Source organism: Tupaia chinensis, unplaced genomic scaffold (genome assembly GCF_000334495.1).
Source record: "Tupaia chinensis unplaced genomic scaffold, TupChi_1.0 Scaffold000407_4, whole genome shotgun sequence".
NCBI classification, from domain to species: domain Eukaryota; kingdom Metazoa; phylum Chordata; class Mammalia; order Scandentia; family Tupaiidae; genus Tupaia; species Tupaia belangeri.
This window is the reverse complement of record NW_006159912.1, coordinates 306,823-320,341: the sequence shown is the minus strand read 5'-3', so window position 1 is coordinate 320,341 and position 13,519 is coordinate 306,823. Positions and strand designations below refer to the sequence as shown.

At 40.0% G+C, this 13,519-nt stretch overlaps 1 long non-coding RNA gene across 1 annotated transcript in view; it reads right to left on the bottom strand.

The window, feature by feature from the left end:
* The window catches only part of LOC102502979 (uncharacterized), a 75,355-nt gene extending 74,747 nt beyond the window's left edge, over positions 1 to 608 (bottom strand). Inside the window, exon 1 of the long non-coding RNA XR_335392.1 lies at positions 435 to 608. This is a non-coding gene — a long non-coding RNA (uncharacterized LOC102502979). The remainder of the gene's footprint in view (positions 1 to 434) is intronic.
* Between the last annotated feature and the right edge of the window lie 12,911 nt (positions 609 to 13,519).

Genomic DNA, 13,519 nt, shown 5'->3' with positions numbered 1-13,519 from the left:
AATCCCATTATTTAGCTTGCAAAGTGAATATTCCAACATGTGTACACTTCTGCCCAGTGGAGTTGATAATACTATAAAGTTATCTTCAACAGATAATACCCCATTTCTTTGTCCCATTAATGCTTTGCCTCTCTATTTTTCTTCTAAATGTCTTTCCTCAGACTCTACTCTTTCACCCACCCTCTTCCCACTCTGAATCTGGTATTCACAACCATTTACTGTGTTTCTATATCCTTTAGTAAATCAGTTTCAGTCATAGAGTGCAGACACTCGGTATATATTAATCACAACCAACTTGAATAGAAAGAAATAGGGTATGCATAATTAAAATATGTTAGCAGGACAACCCCCCTTCTCTGCTTACCACAAACAATGTGCCCAACTTCAGAGCATGCATCATACTTGCCTAAGCCTATCACAACCTTCCCCTTTACCTTTACAAATGATTGGTGTAGCAATGAGCATGTGATTCAGTTCTAGCCAATAAACACAAGAAGAAGCTCATCCAGTGCCTTTTGGGGAGAGGATTTTCTCCTTGGAAAAGGAGAAAGCCAATTGTGCTTTCCCTAAGGTCCTTCCTCCTTGGAATTCTGGTATATAATAATATCATGCTCATAGTTGTGCCAACCATTTTGGAACCTTGAGAAGAAACATCCTGTCTCACAGAGAGCAGAACAGCAGCATTGTGAGTCCTTGGTGACATCATTGAGCTGTTGAATTGACCCCAAGACCTCCTGTCTCTGGTTTCCTATTAAGTGAAATACTAAATGTTCATACGAATTGAGGCAATGTTAGGTTTATGATTTAAGCCAAGGGTTAACAGCTTTTTCTGTAAAGGATCAAGTATTTTAAGCTCTGTGGGCTATATGATCTCTGTTTCAAGTACACAACTTAACCACTGTAGCACAAAAACAGTCATAGATAATATGGACGTAAGTAGGCTGTATTTCAATAAAACTTAATTTAGGACCAGATTTAGTCCATGAGCCATAGTTTGCCAATTTATAGTTTAATTCATTGATACATTAGTCTTTATTAAGAGCTTTCTATATGCCAGCCATAGTTCTAGGTGCTGGGATATAGCAGAAATAAAAACACATCAGGTCTCTGCCTTCAGAAGCCTTATATGCTGCTCAGAGAGGCATATAATAAACAACTGAATAAATAAAGAAGACAATTACAGATTTTGATGAATGCTAGATGGAAATTGAATCATATTATTAAGACTTTTGAGGTTGGGCAGTGATGGGGATGAAGCCAGTTTATACAGGTTGGTAGAGAAGGCATTTCTAGATGACATTTGAGATCTAAAGAATCAGAAGGAAGATCCTGCAACAAATCACAGGAATTAGAAATGCAAAGACCTAATAACAGGAATACATTTGGCATATTCAGGAAGCCCAAAGAAAAATGAATAAGAGACAGAGTAATACATAGGTAGGTCCAAATGACATGGTGTCTTAATGGCCCAGGAAGAAATGTGAATTTTATGCCATGAGCAATTAAGGGTTCTATAGAGGTCAGTGATATAATAATGATTTATATTTTTAAATTATTAATCTAGCTGTTACATGGACTGTGGGAGTCAGGAGTGAAGCAGACATGCCAGTTGGGAAGCTATTGCAACAGCTCAAGAATTTTATAAGAAGTGTTTCAGTTGACTCAAGTTATGGTTACACTGGGTTTCCCCTATATGGTAAAGATAGGCCAAAGGAAGAAAATTAGGAAATTAGGAATCTAGAAGAGGAAAGAAGGTACCGTAAAGATAGGCTAGTTTCTTTATAAAGATGTTTATGAAGCCACAATCCAATAAGGTCCTGAGATAAGTTCACCTGGCACCAGGAGCCAAGAGTTTCTGGGACACTCTCTACTTTTGCCAGCTCATAATGAGCCTTGAACATTGTGTCTCTTGAGTCTAGAAAGAAGTGGCACAACCTTGAGGCATTTGTGGGCTCAATCTGTAGGCCCACTTTTGAGGCAAGGAATTAGCAAGTCATACATTGACCATTCAGCAATTCTACTTGCTCGTTACTTCGTCTTACATGGTCGCACTACACTCCAAAAGAGGCCTTAGTAGAGGGGTGGTCAGATTGTGTATTTATTCCTTACTGGGTTCACAGAGGGTTTGAGGCAGTTTAAAAAAATGCAGGTAATAAGATAGAAAGGTATAAATTAAATAGATCAAACCTAAAGAAAATACAAATCAGATGAAAGATTAAGACCAGGGAGCAGAAAACTCAAATGTGAGTTATTACATCCTACATTGTTTCCATCACAAAAAATAGGATGAAAATCCCATCTGTTAGCTGATTCCTATTGTCTTATTCATATTTCCTCCAGCATTATACAAATTTCCCATATTTTCATCAGTTCTTAGTGTTGCCCAAGAGGGTCAGGACACTTTGAGCAAATGACTTCTCTCTTCCCTCCCCAGCCAAATGAGATTGGCTAGTTTATAAGGAAAAGGTTGACTCTAGGCTGGGGCTTCCTGGCCAGCCACACAGTATCCATGTGCTTATTATGGGTGACCGCAATGAGGACCCCATTTTCCCCACTTGCCTCTGTGTGAGGATTACAAAAATAGTCTTACCTCCATTCTAGGCAGGGAGGGAAGCGTGCAGCTGGTACTCACAATTTTCTACTCAATTGCTCTCTTCTGGTTCAGCTTAACTTAATGATTTCCCAATCAGATTTGAATTCTTGCACATTAATAAAGTCAAAATGCTAACAAGCAAGGGAAATGGAACCAAGACCTGAGTTCCTGGGGCCAGAGATCCAGGGAATGGGTCAAGGTCAGAGTGAGGCTAACAAGGGGGCACATCAATGAAAACAAGCCAGAGGTAACCCCCTGGCTTTTGCTCTGATCCCAAAATAAAAGCCCATTAACCCAGACTGTTGAGCTCAATATTTAGCTCAAGCTCAGGTTACTTTGGGCAAATGACTTCCCTTCACCTCGCTCCCCAACCAAATGAGATTGACTAGTTTTTCAGGGAGGAGGAGAGGTTACAGCCTACAAAGGAGAGAGATATTGTCAGTGTCAGCCAATAGTCACAACACTTCTCCAGATTAAACTATCCTATGTATACCTCTCTCTGGCCACTCCTTCTCTGATCCTTTCTCCTGCCTCCTCCATCATCCCACTGACCCTCCAGTACACCTCTGCCCCATGTTTGTCTTTAGACTATTGGTGTCTCTCTGCTATGTCTTTCTGATCAGGCAGTTCCTACAGTGTCTCCTCTGGCTCTGCTCTCTTAGGCTCTCTGAGTCCATCTGTGAACTGCCTCTACAACATCCTAGGCAGAAGGGACCATTCTGTGTGTACAGGTACTACCTCCTGTCCCTGAACAAACTGCCCAAGAACTGGCTTAGATGGATCACCTGTCAGTCTGATGATCCACAGGATTCTGTCGGCTCTTCTAAGCTAGCAACCCTGTCTGGATGGTCCAGCTCCAACCTCTGCCTCACCTGTGCTATGTCACAGACCACCCCGCTCCCCTGAACTTGATGAAGGTGACAGAGCTCTATCATAAGAGATAGGCTGGGTCCTGAAGTAGGGTGACAGATTCCTCCTAGTTTGCCTAGAACTTTCCAGTTTTACTAAAAGTCCCAAGTCCTGGAAACATCTTTAGTCCTGGGTAAACCAGAGTAGTTGGTCACCCTGCGAGATAATTGAACTTAGACTATAAGAACCAGCTCCAAGGGGCCAGCAGATGCCATAGCAGTTATGTTGCTGGATTCTCACATGGCTGACCATAGTTCAAGTCCTGTAACTTGCTGGCTTGGAAATCATGCTTAGCATGTGTGCATCCATGCCCAAGATCCTGGGAAGAGATTAAAGGGATTGCAATATAACCATCCTTACTGGGGGATGATTTCTCACTTTCCCTCTCACTGTCTCTGTCTCTCTCTCTCCCTCCAGTGAGAGCACGTGTCCTAAGGTAAAATCCCCTCAAAACAAAACAAAACAAAACAAAACAGCTCTTGTCCCAGCTCTGCTCCATATTATTTAGAACCATGAACAACACATATCTCCCTTTCTAGAAACTAACAGTTGCAATCCCTTCCCTGCCTACCTCTCAGGGCTATTCTAAGGGTCACATCAGATAATGAATGTGAAGTGCTTAGTGAACACTAAAGCACCAGACAGATGTAAAGGGGATTTTATAACACAGTGTTTATGACCCAGAGGCCAGAGTATTAGCAATTTCAATTAATCAAAGAAATGGAAAAATAAATTGGTTTTATGGAAACAGATTCTCACACCTTGCTAAGGGTTCAGGACTTGGGCACAGGAAAGGCAAGAATCCAAAGGACTTATTGCTCTGGTTGGGCTACTTGCTAGCAGAGGCTTGCCCAAGCTCACCCTCTCCTCCAGGAGCCTAGAATATACCTGCCTGGGACTGACAAATTCAGCCTCAGGACTTGGTCTTGTCAATATTCGTTTTCAGCCACAGAGAAATCAAGTGCAGCTTACTCTTACTGCCCATGCCATGGTTGAATAAAACCAAGATGTGTCCACTAAGCACCATTTACTTGAGCTTCACAAGCTGTTGTGTTCTTACCCTTGAACATTGGTATGTCCAGTGCTCTGGGCTTCAAAAGACTCTACACATATTCTAATATGCTCAAGGTGAATCCTCCCTCCTACTGTAGTCTCTATTATGCAGATTATCACCAGATGCTAGTGCAAAACACTGGCCTGAACAGGACAGGCACCATCTTGAAATTGGAGCTCTAATGCACAGAGTTGAATATTGACCTAGCTCTAATGAGCAGGCTCCCTTGTTTCCTTCTGGAAGGAAGGTTCTAGTTGAAGCCTAAAATCAAACTCACTTTTACAGACAGACATCCCAGTGTTCAAACTGAAGAAATTCTTCCAGATGGGGAGGCAGGCAGAGAAATGTTCACACATAAACAGTTCTTACATAAGGCCTTTGAAACGGAGCCATTCATGCCAGTGTGGACTTCGGCATGGTGAGTGACAATGTCATCAATAATTTGTGAGCAAGGTTTGCTGTGGACAATTTGTAATGCAGATCATCTGTCCCTGTGTAATTAAGAAGAGATTGTATCCAGTTCTGGTTTATGACTTTATTGGGTTGAAGCGCTGCGAGGCCAATAAAGAAAAACAACAACTACAACAGTAAAACTAATAGCCTTCTCTCCCCCCCAGCTCAGCTAATCAATGAAACCATCAGAAAAGCTTTGCCTTAGACCAAGCCACTGCTGAACTGGACCCTATCAGTCAGTCTTTGTGGAAGTCACTAGTGTTCCTGTACTCTTTCCATCTGTGTTGTGAGGTAGGAGCCAGCCAGTCCCCACTCTGTCCCTCTCACTTGCAGCATTAGTAATGTTATTTGCTGGTAAACTCCACTTTGAAAAGCCAGCAGTAGTGAGCACTATGGGAATTTGCCTAGATTAAAATAACAGTGTCCACTCCTTTTTAACTTGAAAGATGTTTTAAAATTGGAGAGTGCTCTTAAAGTTCATCGTCTTTATAAAGGAGAAAGACAGGATTGGAGGCTGTTCAAGGGGGAGGGACATGAAGAACAATCAAGCACATTGTTGGAGAAACAAAGATTAAAATCAGAGCATTCTGATTCCACTGAAAATTTGTGGAAAATATATGTTATGAAAAAAATCAGGCATGAATTTCAAAATTATTTTTGCATCAAAAGACACTACATCTTTCATTTCATTTTTCCATGGTGTTTTTGAAGTCGCCTTGTATGTATTGAATATTTACTAAGGGCAAACCACTGCTCTAAGATCCTGACATGTATTCTCTTATTTAATCCTTGTGACTACCTTTTGAGTAGTTACTATTATTATCCTCATTTCACATATAGAGAAACCAAGGCACAGAGAGGTGAAGTGGCTTGCCCAAAGTTCTACATCTAGCAGACTATGCTAGTATTAGACCACAAGTTCCAGGTACCATACTCTTTTTTCTTATTTTTAATTTATTTTATACATGTAATCACTATATAACACCTAGCTTGCAAAGGGAGTTTACCCAACATGAAATATACTTTACTCCAGTCTAGTTGCAGATGCTATACATGTTATCACCTGCAGATAATAAACTATTTCTGTGTCTTACAAATGTCTTCCCTCTCTATTGTTCTCCCTAATTTCCCTGCCTGCACTCTCCCCCTCTCCAACCCTCCTCCACACTGTCTCCAGTGTCCATAGCTATTTTCTATACTTTTATATCCTCCAATTTTCCAGTTTCTACCTTAAAGTGAGAACAGTTGATGTATGTTAAGTGGAAACATACAATATCTTTTTTTCACAGCCTGGTTTGCTTCACTCAGCAATAAATCTTACATATTCATCCACTTTCTATCAAATGCCAGGGTCTTGTTTTTTTATGGCCGAATAGTATTCCATAGAGTATATGTGTCACATTTTTAAATCCATTCTTCTGTTTGTAGAAATTTGGATTGGTTCTATGTCTTAGCAATTGTGAATAATGCTACAGTAAACATAGATGTGCGAGCACTTTTCCAAGTAAGCATTCTCCTGTTCTGGGTAGATACTGGGAGTAGAATTGCTGGATCATATGATAGTTTTACTTGTAGGTCTTTGAGGAACCTCCATATTGTTCTCCACATGGCTGGTCCAATTTACATTCCTACCAACAGTGTAGAAGAGTTCCCCTTTCACCACAGCCCCACCAACACTTCCATTTTTTGTTTTTGTTTTTTTTTTTGAGGGTTTTTGCTATAGGCGTGTGCACTCCCCAGAAAGACAGAGAGATAGAAAGTGAGAAATCACTCCCCAGGGGGGATGGCCATGCCGAAATCCCTTCTCCACTCTCCTCACACATGCAAACAAGCCCAGCATGAGTTTAAGCCACTGGATCCAGGACTCGAACTGCAGTCAACTACATGGAAGTCCAGCAACATAGCCATTACACCAATTGCTGGTCCCCATTTTTTGTATGTTTAATCTTCACTATTCTGACTGGAGTTAGGTGGTATCTCATTGTGGTTTTGATCTGCATCTCCCTTCTGATGAGGGATATTGGGCATTTTTTCATATGCTTTTTGCCTATTCATATGTTTTCCTTAGAGAAGTGTTTGTTCAACTCATTTTCCTATCTTTTAATTGGATTAATCGTTTTTGGGGGAGTAAGCCACTTGAGTTGCCTGTGTATTCTGGTTATCTGTCCCTTATCTGATGCATAGTTAACACATTCCAAAGATTGTCAATTCACACTAAATACTGTGTATTTGCTGTGCAGAAACTCTTAATCTGATGTAACCCCACTTGCCTGTGCTTTAGGGGACTTATTTAAGAAGTCTTTGCCTACCCCAACATCTCCCAGATTTTCCTCAATGTTTTGCATCATTAGTTTAATGGTTTGAGGTCTAGGTTTAGATCTTTGATCTATTTGGAGTTGATTTTTGTTAATGGTGAGAGATTGGTGTCCCGTTCCATCTTTCTACAGGTGGATATCCAGTTTTTCCAGCACCATTTGTTAAAGAAGTTTTTCTTTTCCCACTGAATTGACTGGTATCCTTTGTCAAAAATCAGTTGGCTGTATGTTTTGGGGTTTATTTCTGGGGTCTCTTTCCTGTTCCTTTGGTTCTATGTTTGTTTTTGTGCCAATACCATGCTGTTTTGATATATAGTATATTTTGGGGTTGGGGATGAGATGCCACCCACTCCACTCTTCATACACAGGATTGCTTTGGCAATATGGCGTCTTTTATAATTCCAGACAAATTCTATTATTGTTTTTTCTAGATCTGTGAAGAATGTCTCTGGTAATTTAGTAGAAATTGCATTAAATATTAAATATTAATTTGGGTTGAATTGCCATTTTGATTATATTAATTCTCCCAAACCAGGAACATGTGATGTCCTTCCAGTTTTGTGTGTCATTTTCAATATCTTTTCAAAGATTTTCATACTTTTCCTTGTAGAGGTCTTTGACTTCCCTGATTAGATTAATCCCTAGGTATCTTATACATTTTGTGGCTATGGTAAAAGGGATTACCTTCTTCAGTTCTACCTTGGTCAGCTTGTTGTTTGTATACAGAAATGCTATGGATTTTTGTATGTTGATTTTATATCCTACCACTTTACTGTATTCATTTATTACTTTGAGAAGTTTTTTCATGGATACCTTTGGGTCGTCTGTGTATATTATGTCATCTACAAATAGAAATATTTTCAACTCTTCTTTCTCTATTTGAATGCCTTTTATATTATTCTCTTTTCTGATACATTGGCTAGGACTTCCAGCACTATATTGAAAAGGAGTGGAAAAACTGTGCAGCCATGTTTATTACCAGTTTTTAGTAAAAAAGCTTTCAGTTTTCCCTCATTCAGTATAATGTTAGCTATAGGTTTTTCATAGACAGCTTTTTTTATGTTGAGAAATGACCCTTCTATGCCAATTTTGCTAAGAGTCTTAATCATGAAGAGATGTTGTATTTTGTCAAATGCTTTTTTTTTGCATCAATTGAAATGATCATATGGTTTTTATCTTTCTTTCTGTTAAAATGGTGTATTACGTTTATGGTTTTGCATATGTTGAATCATGCTTACATCCCTGGAATAAAGATTACCTACTCATGATGAATAATCTTTTTTATATGTTGTTGGATACAAATTACAAGTACATATCTTTTTACCCGAAGATTTTCTTTTCTTCTTCTTCTTCTTATTAATACACTCAATCACTATACATCATTTAGATTGTAAAGAGACTTTACCCAGCATGATATACACCTCAGTCTAGCCCATTTGAGAATACTATACACATCCTCATTAACAGATAATAAACCCCAAATTTTCTTTCCTACACTCTTCCCCTCCCACACTCTCATTCTACTTTGTCTTTAGTGTCCATAACAATTTTTAATACTTTTATGTGCTCCAATCTTTCAGTCTCTATCCTAGAGTGTGAACAGTCAGTATATGTTAAGTGGAGACATATAATGTCTCTCTTTCATAGCCTGACTTGCTTCACTCAGCAACAAATCTTCCATATTCATCCATTTTCTTTAAAATTCCAGGGCCTTCTTGTTTTTTATTGCTGAATAGTATTACTTGGAGTATAAGTGCCACACTTTTTCAATCCATTCATCTGTTTGTGGACATTTGGGTTGGTTCCATGTCTTAGCAATTATGAACAATGCTGCAATAAATGTGTTGTGCAAGTGCTCTTCCAACTGAGAGTTCTCCTGTCCTTTGGGTAGTTACCCAGGAGTGGAATTGCTGGATCATGTGGTAGTTCTATTTGAAGGTCTTTGAGGAACCTCCTTATTGTTCTCCATAGTGACTGTACCAATTCACATTCCCACCAACAATATAAGAGTGTTCCCCTTTCACCACATCCCCTCCAGGACTTATCATGGTTTTGTTTTTGTTTTTTTTGTTTTTTGTTTTTATCTTTGTCATTCTGACTGGGGTTAAGTGGTATCTCATTGTGGTTTTGACCTGCATCTCCTTTATGATGAGGGATGTTGAGCATTTTTTCATATGCTTTTTGGCTGTTTGTATGTCTTCCTTAGAGAGTTGTTTATTCATCTAATTTTCATCATATTTTAATTGGGTTAATCATTTTTCCTTGGGGGTGGTAAGCCACTTGAGTTCCCTGTGTATTCTGGTTATCAGTCCCTTATCTGAGGCACAGTTAACAAAAAATCTCTCCCGATTCCAAGAAGTTATTGATTCATACTAATTACAGTGTCCTTTGCTGTGCACAAACTTCTTAATCTGATGTAATCCCACCTGTCTATTTTGGAGATTATTGCCAGTGCTTTGGAGGTCTTGCTTAAGAAGTCTTTTTCTACCCCAGCATCTCCCAGAGTTTCTCTTACGTTTTCCACCAGTAGTTTTATAGTTTGCGGTCTTAGGTTTAGATCTTTGATCCACTTTGAGTTGATTTTTGTCAATGGTGAGAGGTAGGGGTTCAGATTTATCTTTCTGCAGGTGCAAGTATCTTGTTGAGAAGTTTTGCATCTATATTTGTTAGAAATAATGGTGTGTAGTTTTCCTTTTTTTGTTGTGTCTTTACACGTTTTAGGAATGGGGATAGTTAAGGCTTCATAAAACGAATTTGGGAGAATTTCTTTTGGATCTTTAAAAATATTATAGCCTTTATCTCTAACAGGTCCATTTGATTATTTTTTATACTTTGTATTTCCTCTTTTAGATCTTGCAAGAATTTCCTCACCTCCTGGAACTTGCTGACTCCTTTCTCCTGCCTCTTCTGCAGTTCCTTGTCTCTCTTCTCTTCCATCTCTCTTAGTTTTTTCATTATGAATATTCTAAATTTTTTATCAGACATTTACGTGAGTTTCATTGTACTGTCTGAGTATGAAGAGGAGTTATTCTTTTCCCTGGGTGGAGAGGTCTTTTCTTGCTTTTCTATATTTCTTGTGACCTTACAATGAGTTCTAGTCATCTGACAGATGGCACATTTCTTCCTAAATCTTGAAGTTCAATCTGAGCATTCAGAGGCATGCATAGGAGGGGATCTGCGATCTCTCTTCGGTTCCATTTCCACTCTTTGCACATCAGATTCAGTTGGAATAGACAACTATTCTGACTTTAATCATATTCAGATGTTTGGATCCTGTTCACTTGGACCTGTCTAGACACTTAGTGTGTAGAGGCCACTAGAAATTATTCTGGAGGGGGAAGTCTCAGCAGAAAATCTTCATTTTTGGTCAAGGAAAGAAATATTTCACAGCTCAAGTTCAGTATTCATCTCAGGATCCCCAGATGAGAAATTTCTAAACTGTGGGGAGGAACACATAGTGGTTAAGGGCACTGGAATCCCACATGGCCTACCATGGTTTGAGACCCAGACTGGGTGGCTTGCTTTCTCACTTTCTCTATCTCTCTCTCTCTCACTCTGTCCCTCTCTGGTAAAATTAAAATAAATTTTTTTAAGTTAAATAAAATAATTGTTTTAAAAATAAATTTCTAAACTGCAATTGTTTCACTCAGCTGGGATATTTCATAACTGGGAGATAGAACAATATCTGAAGGCATTCAGAATTTCTCACCACTTCTAAAATCACAGCTTTTAGCCAAAAATAATAGGTTAGAAGAAGTTTGGTTCAAGTGGTCTTAGGGTTCCCTGTAGAGTGAGTTTCAAAGATCCCTCCTAAGTCAGCTGTGTATCAGACAGAATATATGTTCCTGTGGAAATTCAGGTCAATCCAGCAAGCACAGGTCCTGAGAACTCACTGTGTGCTGAGCCTGAACCTGATGGATGGCCACCCATTCACTCCAAGAGCCCATTCGAGCATGGGTGTGATGCAGCGAACACAGGGGTGTAGGGGTAATCAGGCCTAGCACCTGCAATAGACACAAGTTCTTGTCCACAGCACGTGAAAAATTAGAGATTCAGATTTAGGTAAGCAAGCGTATTAAGAGAGAGAAGGTAGAGCAGAGCTCCAAAGCCGAGAGCAGGTCCCAGGAAGGTTGCTGATGATAAACTGGGATGAGGGGCTTTTATCTGGGTCACAGGGGCTTTGCTTGTCCTTGTTCCCAGGTGATGCATGTATTTTCTCCATGGGGGAAGGGTGACGCATGCTGGATGGATCCAGTTATTTTTCCTAACTTTGGAATGAGTATGAAGGTCAGGAGATTCTCTTTGCCTAAAAGCTTTAGGCCATAGGAGACAATTACCTTCTCCTTAAATGAGGTGCAACCAGGAAAAAAAGTCATTGTCTTAGGTCAATCATTGAGTCACTTCTGCAAACTGTTTCTGTGAGCAAATAGTTTAGCAACCACTGAGCTATTGTGTCTTTATCCCAAAACTTGGCTGTTTTGTAACTTCATCTTGGACCTGTACCCTAACTATATTCTTAGGTTTCTGTCTCATACCTCACATGAGTTTTACAAGGCTTTTACAGTAAAGTAGTGGTTAATGGTCACAAGAATGCTTATATTATTTAGGCTCATGGTATGGGTGTCCTTTGATGCTAATTGTGGCCTATACTGGCTAGTCTTGCATTTTGGGGATAGGGGTAAGATCGTCTTTTGGCCCCAAGCATGGTTTTCTTAGAATGGACCATTTTCTGGGATATAATTTTCCATGCATTAACTCATTGGTTTATAATTTCCAATAGGTCTGAATGCTTAAAATTCCAAACGTAGAAATTGTCCTATCTTGAGACCTTACCTTTTAATTATTTTGTTTATATGCCTCAAAGTACAGTATAGATATGGGCCAGAGGGACTGAGAGCAGGAAGGATACTTTTCCATCAGGTTGTAGTGGACTATTTGGTTTTAGGTAGACTATATATTTCTGGGGTCTCCCTGAGTCTCAGTCAGTACTTCATTGTGACAACCCTATTTTCCCTAAGGGATGCTTAGTATGAATAGCCTCTACCTCAGACACAATCAGTGAAAAGTGCTGAGAAAGGCATTTTCAACTCACATCTCAGGTACCATATCTCTGGCTGATACTGAGAAGGGATCTCTTCTCCTCTTGAAGATACCCTGGGCAAATGGACAAGAGTCCCATGAATGGTAATGAGAGAAAGGCTGAGGCAAGAGGCTGGAGTGGGGATGCAGCAGAGCCTCTGTAGGGCTACTGGTTCACATATGCACATCTCTCAGTCTGGAAACTGCAAATCTTGGAGAGATAATGAAGGGCTTGGTAAACTCGGGCAGTGGGGAAACTGTTTATCCACTGCTGTTCACTTGCTGCATCCCTATGACCTGAGATGAATAAGAATACTGATTCCAGGGCTGCCTCAATCTGAAATATCAGAGTCGGGTGTTTGCAGAGGATCCAAGGACTTCTAATGCACAGCCATGTTGGAAATTAATGGGTCTAGGGAAGACATGAGTTAGGCCCTGCTGTCTCCTCAGCATGGGAGGATCTCTCAGCAGCATTTGAACCCCATCTCTGGCTGCTCTGCTCTCCCTTGCCTCTTTCTTACCACTTCTTCCCTCCAGATTCCCATCTATTGATAGAAGGAGCAAAACTGTCTCTTAACTAGGAAATGCTTCAGTCTCCCTGGGGGAGCATGTCAATTTGAGGGCTGTTCTTAGACCTAAGGTTTTGGATTTCTCTTAAACAAAATGGAGCTAACATTACCTTTCTCACAGCATGGGTAGAAGCCTTCCCTGGGGCAACGTGTGTAAAACACAGTGCACTTAGCAGCAATGAACAGACATAGCCGTGTTCAAAGTTATTCTCTCCAGCCTAAGAGTTGAGTATCCCAGCCAGGAGCAGATGTGGAAAGGAGAAGCGAAAGGGAGAAGATGAAGGAGCTCAGAAGTCACCCAAGGTTATGTAACTGTGACAAGGTAATGTTGAATGAGCACAGACTATGTAGCAGGTACTTTCTGATCATTTTACAGATATCAACTCATATAGCCCTTATAATAACTCTGTGGAGCAAGAGCTGCTATTACTCCTGTTTTATAGAAAAAGAAACAGAAGCTCGTAGAGGTTCTATACCTTCTCCAGAACCATACTGGTGGAATGGGTGGAACCCCAGTTCAGATCTTCAAAAAAAACTGGTGCCTTGG